The sequence below is a fragment of the Talpa europaea genome (genome assembly GCF_964194135.1).
Source record: "Talpa europaea genome assembly, chromosome: 7".
Classification (NCBI taxonomy): domain Eukaryota; kingdom Metazoa; phylum Chordata; class Mammalia; order Eulipotyphla; family Talpidae; genus Talpa; species Talpa europaea.
Window position 1 is genome coordinate 108,879,494 of NC_140074.1, and position 12,937 is coordinate 108,892,430.

Genomic DNA, 12,937 nt, shown 5'->3' on the forward strand with positions numbered 1-12,937 from the left:
GGGTTAAAGACACAGCATTTATCAAGCTATCTATCACCAGCCACTGCAACATGAGTTCAATTCCCAGCCAGGGAGATAACCCACATGGCTCAACAGACTCTCCTGTCTCATCCGCTGCTTCCCTCAGCAGCGTATTTCATAGCTCTGCCTGTTCTGCTCCCCACTGTGTCTCTGATGATTCTTCTCACCACCAACACCTCTGGCCTACACCCCAGTTCTTGTATGCATAATAAATAAATCTTTAAAAAAAAGATTTCTGCATTTTACATTTTATGCAGTGGAGAAGCACTGATAATTAAGTGAACACACTTCAGGTAATGCTACATTTTCTCTCTTAATTGGCACTCCTTAATTTATTTAAAGTATCTACCTCATGAGTAGTATGTTCAAGACCAGGCAGGTGCAGAAAATATACACATTTTTTTATGGACTTTTCTCAAGGAGTTTACAGACTCCTGGGAGAGACAAGAAAAGTCCATAAATAGTTTTAAAAGATGGTAGAAAGTGACAAATGATACAAGAAAGATACTGCAAAAGACAATTTCCGGGGATTGGAAGATTTTTGAGCAGCAAAGTCCCATGACCAGGGATACTTTTCAAAACAGTAATTTTTTTTTTTTTAGAACTCAGTAATGCATAAAATACTACTTTTGTTGCTTTGTGTGGGAACAGATTGTGTGGGAAAAGGCTAGTAAAGAGAATACCTATTAGGAAGTCACTGAAAGTTTTCAGGGGATAGTTGATAAACGTCTGAGTTAGTAGAGGGAAGAGAGTGGAGAGGGAAAATAGACAGTAGAATCGATAGGCCTTGAAAAAGGACTGAATATGGCAGGCAAAGAGGGAGTCAGATGACTCAGATTTCGACTAAATGTGATTGTAAAGATGATATCATTAATGGAAATCAGGAACAAAGGAGAAAAAGAAGATCATAAAGAGAATAATTAAACCTGGCATGAAACAGTCCACAAAAAAGTCCATATAAACAGCTATCTAGAACTAACTTTTATAAACGTTAGAATTGTTCAAGGTCATAGGAAGCTACATTCATTCATGTCTACCTCCCACAGACATCTAGTGAAAACATGACAGAAAGCCAAGAGTAAAAGGAAGTCAGCTTAGTGGAAAAATACTGCCTAATTCAATAATATACTCACAAAAATAAATGAGGCACCATAAGGAACCATAATTTAAACAAATGCATTAATAATCTTTTTTTTTTGCTTAAAATATCTATATTATGAAATTAACCATCAGTCAAAACTAGAATTTAAGCAAATACTTAGCTTTAAAATTGTAACCTAGTAACATTTTTCCTAGCAAAAAGCATATACACCCTTTAACCTAGTTGGACAGCACATATAAAGCAAATGAGAGCCAAGTAATTTTTTCACTCTTCCTGCTGATAAACTGCTACCAAAGAGCTTTACCTTCAAGAATATAAAACACACTTTCTACCTTAGTCGTAGCAATCCAAAATTTTAAATACCCACTCATGATGATTTATTTTCCTTAATATGTTATTTTGGCTACAGCTGATCCAAGTATTCTGCATTTTACTGCTCCTATCAAATTAGAGGAAATATAAAATACACATATCTATGAAGAAATTCCAGCAGCAAAGTCAGATAAACTTTTGGATCCCTGTGAAACCAACTACTGTAAGAACTTTTATTTTTTCTTTTAAAGATTATTTAGTTACACAAGAGCTGGGGTACAGGCAAAAGGCGTGGGAGGGTGAGAGGATTCACCAGAGACAGAGCAGGGAGCAGAACAGGCAGACAGACCGAAAGCACTGCTGAGGGGAGCAGCTGGCGAGACAGGAGAGGTCTGCCGTGCCATGTAGGCATCTCCCTGGCCGACAAGGAATTGAACCCCTGCTGCAGAAGCTGTGGACAGCTCCACAGCACAGTGCTCAACTGCCTGCGCTGCCGGGGAGGCCCTATAAGAACTTTTAAATCATCATTGAGAAGATATAATTAAAAAGATGTCAGTGAGGGCCTCCCCGGTGGCGCAGCGGTTGAGCGCTGGGTTGCGAAGCTGCCCGTGGCCTCTGCGGTACGGGTTCGATCCCCAGCTGCTCCCCGGCCATCGGAGGAGGGTCCCACATGGTGCGCAGACTCTCCTGCTGCCCGCTGCTTCCCTCAGCAGTGTACTTCGGTCCTTCTGCCTGCTCTGCTCCCCGCTCTGGCTCTGGTGAATTCTCTCACCCTCCCGCGCTTCTGACTGTACCCGGTGCATGTAATAAACAAAAAACAAACAAATAAATAAATAAAAAAATACATGCCTCTAAAAAAATAAATAAATAAATAAATAAAATAAAATAAAAAGATGTCAGTGAACTTTTAGCTAAATGAAAACCCACTATTTTTTAATAAGCCATAGTAACTATTTACAAAAATATAACATCCAATTTGTAACAAAATATTAATACAAAACTAACATATGAGACTCATTAGGAAAATAGTGTTAGAACATGTCACAAATTGCAAATTAATGGAAAAAGAGAAAGTCAGATTCCTACATATAGGCAAGAATATTTCAATATATTAAATATGTAAAGGGAAAATAATAAAAACCATAAAAAAAATCTATAAGAAAATACAGATGAACATTTAAAAGGGCTCAGGAAAATAATTTCAGACATCACTCCAAAAGGAAAAGTCCAAGATATTAGAATAGTGGAGGGAAAAATTTAACACCTTTAACCAAACAGTAAAGTAAAACACACAATAAACAAAATAAACATACTGGCAGCATATGACAAAGGACTGTCCTTAAAAATGTCAATCAACAGGAAAATGAAAAATATTACATATAGAAAGCACATGAAGCAGTTAAATGTTTTCATTTTCTTTGTTCATCTACAACTTCAACACTTTATACAATATACTTTGTAATCAGAAAGAAAGCTGTTACAAAAGCAAAGATATGGAAAATATTTGATGACACTGAAAAATGTTCACAATATGGTTTTATGGTCAAAACAAGTCATAGAACAATACAGAGTGTGATTCACTGTTATAAATATTTATAGAGGAAATGACTGAAGGATGGATGGATTATTTTTCTACAGCAAACTGTATCACTTTGTAATAAGGACATAACAAAAAAGTCAGTATCAAATGTCTAGAATATATGTGGAAAGGGAACTTGAGACAAGTATGTATAGTATTAATCTAGTTTTTATTTTAAAGAGTTACTCATACAAAGATAATTCTATAATATGGTGATTATTATTCTACTTTAGGGAGTAGGTATGTGAGTGTTCACTTTTTACTTTTAACACTTCTGGAATATTTGAATACTAGAAGTACTTATATAATAAAAATATGCATTTCTGGAAAAAAAAGCAAAGAGTCTAAGGCAAATTTGTTAATGAAAACATTAAAAAATATTTTTAAGATAGCAGATTTAAAAAAAAAGCCAAAAAACTCTCTTAAATGGCTATTATTTGCTAAATTAAAACCTTAAAACAAAACCAAGAGTGTATCATAACAGTGTGTCAAAATAGCTTTGGCATTATAGATATTTACATTATATCCATTACTTGGATATAGTAATAACCTTTAGTCTTAGCAAAAACAAACAAAACCAAAAAAAAAAAAAAAAAAAGCGATTTTGTCAAGCCCCAGCAAAAGACTCCTCTTTGAAAAATGAATTACAACATTAGTACTCTCAGGTAATTATATTGTAACATGGAATACTGACAACAGTTCCCTCTCATTATTCTCCCACCCTCTTCAACCACAAAATGAATAAATAAATGTAAAAAAAAAAAACAAAAAACAAAACCTCTCATCACCCCTTGTCTAAACCTAGGAAATAGTAGGTAGAGATAATTATGAACATATATAATGAAATCTATCTCTAAAATGTGACAAAACTGATAGAAACTGGTGAATAAATCATGAGAGGCAAGTAAGAAAGAAAAATCTAATCAAATATAGGAAAAAGAAAAATACTTTAATCAATTATTTATTTTAAAAAACCTGAACAAGAAATGTTGTTGTGTTATGGTAGTTACCCTAAGCAGAGCACTAATTTCAAAGTCTGAAAATTCGATTGGGTGTTGGCTCTGAGATGTCAATGACTGAATTCCTGAGTGTATTTTCTACTCAAATCAGGGAAAATACCTTTTACTTGACTGTTGTACTGAGGCACTTCATTCAAGTGCCTTACACATAATTTTACTGACGTTAAGAAAGAAAGCTGCAATGCAGGATGAAACTTTTAAAGGAAATGTTCATAAATAGTACATAATTTTTAACTAAAGGAGGTAAAACAGAATATGCACATTTTGCTTACATTTTTCAATATAAGGAAATATGAAATTAGAGATTAAGAAATATAGTTTTGGGCCTCCCTGGTGGCCCTGAGGTTGAGCGCTGGGTTGAGAAGCTGCCCGCAGCCTCTGCAGCGCCGATTCGATCCCCAGCCGCTGGCAAGGGTCCCATATGGCGTGCAGACCTCTCCTGCCGCCCGCTGCTCCCCTCAGCAGTGTATTTCGTCAGTCTGCCTGTTCTGTTCCCCGCTCTGTCTCTGGTGAATTCTCTCACCCTCCCAAGCTTCTGAGTGTACCCAGTGCTTGTATAAATAATTAAATAAATAAATCTTTACATTAAAAAAAAAAAGAAATATAGTTTTACCTACAATAGTGACACAATTATTGGCTTGATAAGGTGAATACAGCCAAACCTTATAACCTCAGAAGTATTGCGTGCAATTTGGTTTCCGCGACTCAAAACAGACAAAATAGAATGAGAAAATATAGTCAAAAAGTAACCAATAATCAGGATCATAAAAGATGAACAAAAAAGATTATTATTCAAGTGGGAGATAAAGACTAAGCGTCTTTAAGGCCTCAAATTATATAGATTAATATAATTTACTACTTCATCAAATTCTAGAAGATCTGAGTTGATGGAAGTTCAGCTTTTAGATGGTAACAAGTTCACGAAATGTACTATTTCTAATCCTAGAATAAAAAAATTGTAAAGAATGAAATGACTCATCCAGCTAATATTCTACTCAAAAGAGAGAGTGATATACATGGAGGCATGAATAACATCGGAGTCAAGGAACTCATTCTTTTTGAAAGAATCATTTCATTTGTACAAAATTAAAATAGGATTTGAAAAAATACTAAGCCAAGGTGGGCCTCAGAAAACTTCTGTTGACTAATTCTAAGACAACGTTTACCTCTGTAGTTTCTCAGCATGAGTATATCCTCTTGCTACAGGAAAGACAATTTTTGGCATAGTTGACAAGTTCATCATTTCCCCCTTTCAAGGAAATATGTTCTATCCTATTAAAGGAAATTTCCTCCTATTACAGAAAGTTTCCCACTTCAAGATAACTAAATAAGACCTCTGTCCTGTGGCAGATTAGAGGTAGTTACAAATTTTTAGCTACACCTCAGAGAGGTAGAGTTTAATATCCCTCTCTAAATCTGGACCTTCGTTGGTGAGGGACATGACCAATATAAAGTAGCAAAATTGGCTGGGATTGCATAAGTTACGTCACAAGACACCTTGGAGTTTCAGAAGTTCTTTTGGAACTCAGGTGCCATGACATGAGGAAGCCCATGAATAGTAACTTGAGGCCCAACTTCAGCTGAACTCCATGTCAACAACCAGAATCAAACTGCCAGTCATATGAGTTATCTTGGAAGTAAATCCTCCAATTTACAATTAAGTTATTCCACACAAACTGCCTTTCTGTGAGCATTGTAAGTGACTATTCTTGCTTTAAACCACCAAATATTGGGGTTGTTCGTTAACTAGCAAAGATAACTGAAACACCCATTTTATTATTTTTTTAAAGATTTATTTATTTATGCATACAAGAGCGGGGGTACAGGCCATACATGTAGGGGGTGAGAGGATCCACCAGAGAAAGAGTGGGGAACAGAACAGGCAGACGGACTGAAATACACTGCTGAGGGGAGCAGCGGGCGAGACAGGAGAGGACTGCCTCGCCAAGTAGGTTTCTCCCTGGCTGGCCGGGGATAGAACTCGTGTTGCAGAGGCTGTGGATTGCTTTGTAGTGCGGTCCTGAACCCCTTGCGCCACCAGGGAGACCCGAAACACCCCATTTTAAAAATAAACTCCATATATAAAGAAAATAGAAATATGAATTCTTTCATTGATGAAAACTAACATTACTAAATAAAGAAGGGCAGACAGAGGGAAAGCATATACCTAAAAGCCTGCAAAAGAGGCTGAGATAGGGGTGAAAGCAAAGAAACTGTGTAAGAAATAAATTCCCAGAACCCACTCCTACTTAGCACAGACAGAAAACTTCCTCCCCCACCCTCACAGAAGTACAATCTCCAGAGAAAGTCAACCAAAGGCTTGGGAAGTATCTGCGCAGGTATTCACAGACTGGATATAAAGTGGGTTAAGTGAAAGTCTACATGGTAAATGGTGATCTCTAATTCTCCTTCCACAGCCTAGCTTTATGTTAGCAGCAAGGCTTATTACCAGGCAAGACACTGGAGGATTCACCACTGCAGAAAAGAAACTATCCCAAAGGAAAGATCCATGGTACTGCTATCTGGTGAAAATAAGGCAGACCACCACCTATATACTCTGCCTCAACATACACAGCTTCCGTTCAGCTTTTAAGAGTTTAGTTCTTTTTTTTTCTTTTCATTATATGGATATAACTTTATTTAAAGCAGATACAGGTAACAAAACCTTCCACATAGCAAAACCAGTAAAGGCTCACCAACTACCAATAAACTTGCCTATGCCCACACAATGTGATCAGGGATCCAGAATCAGTGCCTCTTATATGTAAACAGAGACATATGATCACCAACCTTTAAGGAAAGTGTGCAACAGGAAAGAGGACAAAAGAAATAATGCCTGGAGCAACAGAAAACTTAAAGAAACCCTAACCTTCAAAAAGAAGATAAACTTTTTATTAGAAATATAAAGCAAATTGCTTTCGGAAAAACAAAACAAAAAAACCTGCTTATAAAGGACTCAGGAGGATATTAATCCTATCAGTATCAACACCAAAAGCTAAGACAATTGAGCGTTGCCTTCCAAATACTAAGCTGAAAAAATCATTTTTATCTTAGAATTCTAGAGTAGCTAATTAAGTGTGAATGAAGAGCACAACATTTTCAGAATTTTCCATCTACTTATCCTTTATCAGGAAGCTACCGCAGAACATGATGAACCAAAATGAGGGAGTAACTCAAGAGAGAAGAAAAGGGATTCAAACCAAAAGAGGAGAAACTATGTACAGTGCCAAAAGAACACCAAGTCTAGATGGGAGTGGAAGAATGGAGGGTTCCCGAGTGATGATTCTAAGAAAAATAAAAATTGATATATTTTATAGGTGTAGCCAAGTAAAAAGTGATATGGAGAGGTTTCAGAGGTGGAAGGGAGAAGAGTTTTGCAAAGAAATTATACAAATGAAAAATTGTTAATTACAAACCAAAAAGCTTAATAAAAAAGGAAAATAATCATAGTATATTAATTGGCTTAACAGTGGGCCTCCCTGGTGGCGCAAGGGTTCGGATGCAACCTATGAAGCTATCTGTAGCCACTGCAGCACGAGTTTGATCCCCAGCCAGGGAACAACTCACATGGTGCAGCAGACCTTTTCTGTCTCCCCCGCTGCTCCCCTCAGCAGTGTATTTCAGTCAGTCTGCCTGTTCTGTTCCCCACTCTGTCTCTGGTGAATCCTCTCACTCCCCACACCTCTAGCCTGTAACCCAGATCTTGTATGCATAAATAAATAAATCTTTAAAAAAATTAATTGGCTTAACAGAGAATAATATTTATCCATGTTTGGCATCCAAGCCACAACGTAACAATTTAAAGTTATAAACTATGTTACACTTTATACTATTTCAACTTGCTGATTTTTTTTTTTAAAGAATTGGCCACTTTATTTATTTTTTGCGTAGAAAAATTAGGATGCTGGTGAGAGGACAGGGGGTGAGAGGTCTGCTGTGCCATATGTGGGTTAGCTTCCTGGCTGGGGATTGAATTTAGACCATAGCAGTGATAATGCTGAGACTCAAACACTAGGCCACCAAGGAGGCCCACTTGCTGATTTATGTACATGGGAAAGGTTTTTGAGATGCTCAATGATATATAGTAATTAGTACCACAGATGACAGAGGTATCAGTTGTTAACAGTGGGGTTATTCAGTTACATCTATGGGTGGATGTGGTTTCAGTAACTGGAAACCACTAATGATGCTGCCATTCTAGGTTTTGGTTCTACTCTACTTCTAACCATGTAAAATTAGGTAGGTAAGAAATTCTAGATCTAAAATTTTCTATAAAATTAGAATGTACCTTCTATACCGTCAGTGTTAATATAATTATCAAATTAGATACTAGATTTTAAAAAGCACTAAAAAGAATTTAAAAGTTGCTTATACTAGTAACAATGATTAGCATTAATATAAATATTATGTGAGGAAGGGGAGGCATAATATGTGGCTGATAGGTAAGACAAGGACAACTTGCTTCTTTCTATGCAGAGCAGATGTTTTTAGCTTGTTGATTCATTTGTTTCATATTTGGCTATGTGATGTCCGTATTTTAAAGTTTTGTTTTCAACTAAAAATTATAACTATGTTTAGTTGATTTCCACTTAATAATACTTTTCTAAAAATGCCATCTGTATGTTTTTTTTCCCTCTTTACGGTAATAGTTTTTTTTTTTTTTTTTTTTTTTTTAATTTTTCTAGAGGCATGTCTTATTTATTTATCTATTTGTTTGTTTGTTTGTTTGTTTGGTTTATACATGCACTGGGTACAGTCAGAAGCCGGGAGGGTGAGAGAATTCACCAGAGCCAGAGCGGGGAGCAGAGCAGGCAGAAGGACCGAAGTACACTGCTGAGGGGAGCAGCGGGCGGCAGGAGAGGTCTGCGCGCCATGTGGGACCCTCCTCTGGTGGCCGGGGAGCAGCCGGGGATCGAACCGGCGCCGCAGACGCCGCGGGCAGCTTCGCAACCCAGCGCTCAACCACTGCGCCACCTGGGAGGCCCTACGGTAATAGTTTTTTGAGTCTTAATTATACTGAGAAGCAAATTATGAATTCATTCCTCAAAAAAAAAAAAGTGTGCATTTATGGGGCACAAGTACTTATAAACACACAACAATAAATCAAATTTTCAAACAGATTCCATAGGTTAATGAACAAATCTGGGAAGGGATATGAATTTTATTTTATTTTTTTTTCTTCTTTTTTTTTAATTTTTTTTTTTTTTTTTTTTTTTTTTTTTAAATAGAGGCATGCTTTATTTATTTGTTTGCTGGTTTGTTTGTTTTGTTTATACATGCACTGGGTACAGTCAGAAGTGCGGGAGGGAGGGTGAGAGAATTCACCAGAGCCAGAGGGGGGAGCAGAGCAGGCAGAAGGACCGAAGGACACTGCTGAGGGGAGCAGCGGGCGGCAGGAGAGGTCTGCGCGCCATGTGGGACCCTCCTCCGGTGGCCGGGGAGCAGCCGGGGATCGAAACGGCGCCTCAGAGGCCGCGCACAGTTTCGCAACCCAGCGTTCAACCGCTGCGCCACCGGGGAGGCCCGGGATATGAATTTTATACATAATCTTTTAAATTCTTTTTTACATCCTTTTTATTTATGTCTATGTTGATTTCTACTATCATCCCTAAAATGGACACTCAGTCAGTTAATAATGTTCTTAGAAATTTTCCCCAAAGAATAAGTCATCTATTTTGTAACATTAGATACAGGATGATATGCAGTTTGTGCTCAGGTGTAAAAGGCCATAGCCAATTACACTGTAGCTTGCCTAAGCTCAGAATTTAGTTGTCGTGTATTCTAGTCGTTTATCGTGACCATTTTGAGGATATCCTTTAAGGTTAATTTGACTGAAGGAAAGGCTAGTTGACTTGCAGAAAAATCTGGATTGCTAAATATTATTTAAACAGAACAATCTACTATTGCCAAGTATAATGCTACATATTGCTTAGTAGTTTAAAGTGTTAAAGGATGTGATATAATTAGTATATTCACTCATGAACCATTTTAGCAGCCTGATCACTATGAGACAGAAAATGAGGATGAAATCACAATGTTGCTTTTAGGGAAAAAAATTGACCCTATAGAAATAACTATGTTACAAGATTTTATAAGAGAGCTATGAATCTTTGTATGATATTCAGAGAAAAGATAATTTTAGATGAGGTTAATAGGAGTCTTGTTTCTTTCTGAAGGCACCTGAAAAATGCAGCTTTTTTTTTTAAATGTTGAAGAATAGGTAGACTCTATATTTCTGCATATGATTACTTATTTATATATGTCTCATTTACAATTTCCTGAGAGGAAAAATGACTTTTTTTTTTTTCTTTTATAGAGGCATGTTTTATTTATTTATTTGTTCGTTTGTTTCGTTTATACATGCACTGGGTACAGTCAGAAGCGCGGGAGGGTGAGAGAATTCACCAGAGCCAGAGCCGGGAGCAGAGCAGGCAGAAGGACCGAGGTACACTGCTGAGGGGAGCAGCGGGCGGCAGGAGAGGTCTGCGCGCCATGTGGGATCCTCCTCCGGTGGCCGGGGAGCAGCCGGGGATCGAACCGGCGCCGCAGAGGCTGCGGGCAGCTTCGCAACCCAGCGCTCAACCGCTGCGCCACCAGGGAGGCCCGAAAAATGACTTCTTGCAATTGACTTATGCTACTTTTTTTTTTTAAAGATTTATTTATTTATGATATAAGAAATGGGGTACAGGCCAGAGGTGCAGGGGGTGAGAGGATTCACCAGAGACAGAGTGGGGAGCAGAACAGGCAGATCTACTGAAATATACTGCTGAGGGGAGCAGTGGGCAAGACAGGAGAGGTCTGCTGTGCCATGTGTGTTAGCTCCCTGGCCAGGGATCAAACTATGCAGCAGTGGCTGCCGACAGCTTCATAGTGCTGCTACTTAACCCTTTGAACCACCAGGGAGGCCTCTTAAAAAAAAATTTTTTTTAATAGGAGAGAATTTTATTTTAATAAGTGTCATCTAATACTTCGAGGATTTCCATTAAACACGATTAAACATGTCAAAGAGAGAAAGTCATGTTGTCAAAACACCCATTTTAACCCATCCAAACATCTCCAATCCAACCTTTTGCTGATCTACTATACCCCCATTTAAAAAATTTATCCTTCTCTTTTCAAACAAGAGAGAGTAGACAGATGTATGTTGTCCATCTTCACATAGAGACATAGTACACTCTCTGAGCCCAATATACAGATAAAGAAGGGAAAAAAACCTAGAATTTTAAGCACTACTGCACAGGGACTAGCACACTCCAGCTTCCAGCAGAGCTAAGGGAGCAGAAGGCTTTTCTTTTTTTCTCACAGAGAATGGTGGTTTTGATTCCATAAAGTTTTTGCTGAGACAAAAAGTGATAAAAATGAATTTGGGCAGAAAGGTGTAGAGATTCTTTCCCACTGTATTGTGCTTATTTCTCCCCCAAATATGTTGAGAATCATGGTATAAAGGAGAGAAAAGAGACCTCAATAACAGGGTGACTGAGCACAAGAGGGAAAAAGAAAGGACTGAAACTTGCTCTTAGGGATTGGAGAAAATTTAAGAAGGTTGGAATCCGTCCATTTTCCATTAGTCAACTTCTCCTTTATCCCCTTGGTTTCTTCCCCCCTCATCACCATCTTCACCTTCATCCTCATCCCTTTCATCAACAGCTTCTAGTCCTTCATCATCATCATCATCATCTTCTTCATCATCCATGCCTGGAACCAAGTGGTACTGTAATGGATTTGGCCAAATACCATCTCTGATGAGCTCTCTTAACTCACCTGCAGCAGAAGGTCGGCCAACCAGATAAAGCAGCTCTGTGGTACCTGGTGCCCTCTCTTCCTGTTGGCTTTATTCTGCATTTGACTTGAATATATTGTCAGATCCTTTCCAGATTTCCATTTCATTACAGTGGATGCTGAAGATGGATCATATTCTCATTCAGATGAAATTCTTTGGACATAACTTTATTTTCAAATAAAAATTTCAAAGAAAAATTTTTATTTTCAAACAAAAATTTCACCAAATAAAAATTTATTCTGTAACCTGATGAAACAGATTCAAATCTGTCACTTCAACTCTTGTCAAATAATGCAGCGCCTCTTCATTCTCCTGCAGCAGAGCACACAATCGGGGATGGCTGACAATTGTTGTTACCCCAAAAGGTGGGATTTTGGTGATCCACTTCAACTTTCTCTGAAAAAGTGGTTGGCTGAATCTGTTGTCTTTCTGTTTTACTTTCAAAATCTCCTCACTGGCTTGTTCATTAAGTCTGTTTCATTTTGTACTTTATCAGTATGTTCAATTGCTTTTGATGCTCTTTTTTTTCCTCATCTGCTTACCCAGGGAGTTTGACATCATCTCTGGCCTGGCCTCAGCAGGAAGTGTTGGTTTTTCACTTGAAGCTGGAGTAGAGATTGGTGTTTGGGGCCCATGCTCTGAGGAAAGCTGCAGAACCAGATCCAAGGGAACCAGACTCTGGAAGAGGCTGAGGACTGTCCTTTCTTAGTCACTTGCCCAAATAATTTTCTCTGAACATGGTAAACTATATTTGCTATTATTTCTAAAAAAATAATTTGGAAGTTCTGCTTCTTTGGGCTCTAGCCTGGTTCACCTATTTGTCCACCTTACTTATTCAATAATGTTCTAGGTAGCACTTATCAACACAAAACAGACACAAACGTTTCAGTTCCTTTACCTCATCAGCAATGTGATCTTATCTCATTTCTGGCAAGGTGTTTTAGTGTAGTGTGAGTTGTTCTGTCAACTCTTTTCTGTACTACTCTACTCTAAAATCAAGATTCTGATCACGTACATATTTTACTTTTCTGAATATTCTATCCCAATCATATATCATTTTGTTTTTACCATGGCAGTTTTCTTCTTCAGAGTAGCTATTAACAATTTTACCTTAATCATAACCT

The 12,937-nt window shown here is 37.8% G+C and overlaps 1 protein-coding gene and 1 pseudogene across 4 annotated transcripts in view; both read right to left on the reverse strand.

Annotated features, from left to right (window-relative positions):
• The window catches only part of VMP1 (vacuole membrane protein 1), a gene marked incomplete at its 5' end in the record, with an annotated part of 85,639 nt that overhangs the window by 42,611 nt on the left and 30,091 nt on the right, over positions 1-12,937 (reverse strand). The gene's annotated exons all lie outside the window — the stretch shown is intronic.
• Positions 11,598-12,716, reverse strand: LOC311172713 (protein SETSIP-like; annotated as a pseudogene). The gene is made up of 2 exons: positions 12,712-12,716; positions 11,598-12,332 (listed from the first exon to the last, which is right to left on the reverse strand). The product of its transcript is annotated as a protein SETSIP-like (transcript).